We start from the raw sequence: 2,045 nt of genomic DNA, 5'->3' as shown, positions 1-2,045 counted from the left end.
GCTGGGATTATAGGCACGCACCACCATGCCCAGCTAATGTTTTGTATTTTTGGTAGAGACGGGGTTTCACCATGTTGACCAGGATGGTCTCGATCTCTTGACCTTGTGATCCACCCGCCTTAGCCTCCCAAAGTGCTGGGATTACAGGCTTGAGCCACCGCGCCCGGCCTAGGAATCTATTCATTAAAATCAGTCTGTAGAAGCCCAGGCTCAGGGGCTCACGCCTGTAATCCCAACACTTTGGGAGGCCGAGGATCACTGGAGGTTGGGAGTTTGAGACCAGCCTGACCAACATGGAGAAACCCCGACTCTACTAAAAATACAAAATTAGCTGGTGTCACATGCCTGTAATCCCAGCTACTCGGGAGGTTGAGGCAGGAGAATCGCTTGAACCTGGGAGGTGGAGGTTGTGGTGAGCCAAGATCATGCCATTGCACGCCAGCTTGGGCAACAAGAGTGAAACTCCATCTTAAAAAAAAAAAATCAGTCTGTAGAGATTTCTGGGATCCAAATTATGAGGTAATCTGAAGATTTGGGGATAAAATTAGATGTATCAACCACTAAAATGGAAACAAAGTGACACATCGATTTGTGGAAATAATCCTAAAAAATAAAATGTTTCAGAAACTTGCTGCTCATGAGATTAGGAGACTCCTAAAATACTTTCTTGGAGATTGGAAATAGTAATCTAAATGTAATGTGTAGAATAATCTATAAATTTGGCATTTAGGCATTAATGACAAAAACACAGTCATTAATGTTAATTATCATTAGTATTATGTTAATTATTGTTAGTAGTATTAAATATAGACATTAGAAATCACATCAAAGCTTCTCCAGGATTGACCAAGGAGATGACACCTGAATCTGTACAGTGGTCTCTTATTTAGATAGGAATAATCCTGTAGATAATAATACAAATAAATGGGTCCCCTGGAGAATCTTATTAGGATATAAAGAAGATTAATTGTGACAGGGTCCTGCTGTATTGCTCAGGCTGGAGTACAGTGGCATGATGATGGTTTGATGCAGCCTCAAACTCCTAGGCTCAAGTGATTCTCCTGCCTCAGCTTACCCAGTAGCTGGGACTACAGGCATGCGTTATCACGCTCTGCTAATTTAAAAGTTTTTTTTTGTAGAGATAGGTATTGCTATGTTGCCTAGGCTGGCCTCAAACTCCTGGACTCAAATGATCCTCCCACCTCTGCCTCCCAAAGTGTTGGGATTACAGGCATTAAAAAAATGTAACTGTTGCCCTCTTTGGCACACCTCACACACATGCACATACACACACCACCACCTCCCCCACCACCCCTGCATATAGGGTTCTCCTAGCTATACCTTGATCTTATTCCATTATTTTGGTTGTCACAACAATGTCATTCCATTCAGCATAAACCAAATTTGTGACTCTTGGGACTTGGCCTTCATGTGGTGCCCTTCACTCACTTCTCTCAGTATTTACAGCTCTGATCTGGTCTGTGGAGGAAGAAGCAGGTAAATTATCTTCTTCTTCTTTTTTTTTTTTTTAATGTGTTATGAGAGTTCTTTATTTTCTCATACATTTAAAATATAAGGTGTTTAAAAAGTGAAAACCCAAGAGTAGGCAACAGGATCTTTACAAGCCACATCATAAGACTATATGAAGTAGTGACTTGGAGAATGGAGTTTTCATACTATTTTAGTTGTTCAAGCAATACTTCCTAATATCTCTTTGGTCCATAACGTACATAGGGCTTGGGACAAAACTGACGTATCTGACACTTGAATTGTTCCTTAAATCGTAGCAGAAACTAACTTTGAGCTAAGTGTCCTGGCTTGCACCTATAATCCCAGCTACTTGATCCCAGCCTGGCCAACACAATGAAACCCGGTTTGTACTAGGAACACAAAAATTAGCTGGGCATGGTGGCTGGCACCTGTAATTCCAGCTACTTGGGAGGCTGAGGCAGGAGAATCGCCTGAACCCGGGAGGCGGAGGCCTCAGCGAGCTGAAATGGCACCACTGCACTCTAGCCTGGGCTATAGAGCCAGACTCTGTCTCA

The sequence above is a fragment of the Cebus imitator genome, unplaced genomic scaffold, assembly GCF_001604975.1.
Source record: "Cebus imitator isolate Cc_AM_T3 unplaced genomic scaffold, Cebus_imitator-1.0 Scaffold38, whole genome shotgun sequence".
Taxonomy (NCBI): Eukaryota; Metazoa; Chordata; class Mammalia; order Primates; family Cebidae; genus Cebus; species Cebus imitator.
This window is presented reverse-complemented; position numbering follows the sequence as displayed.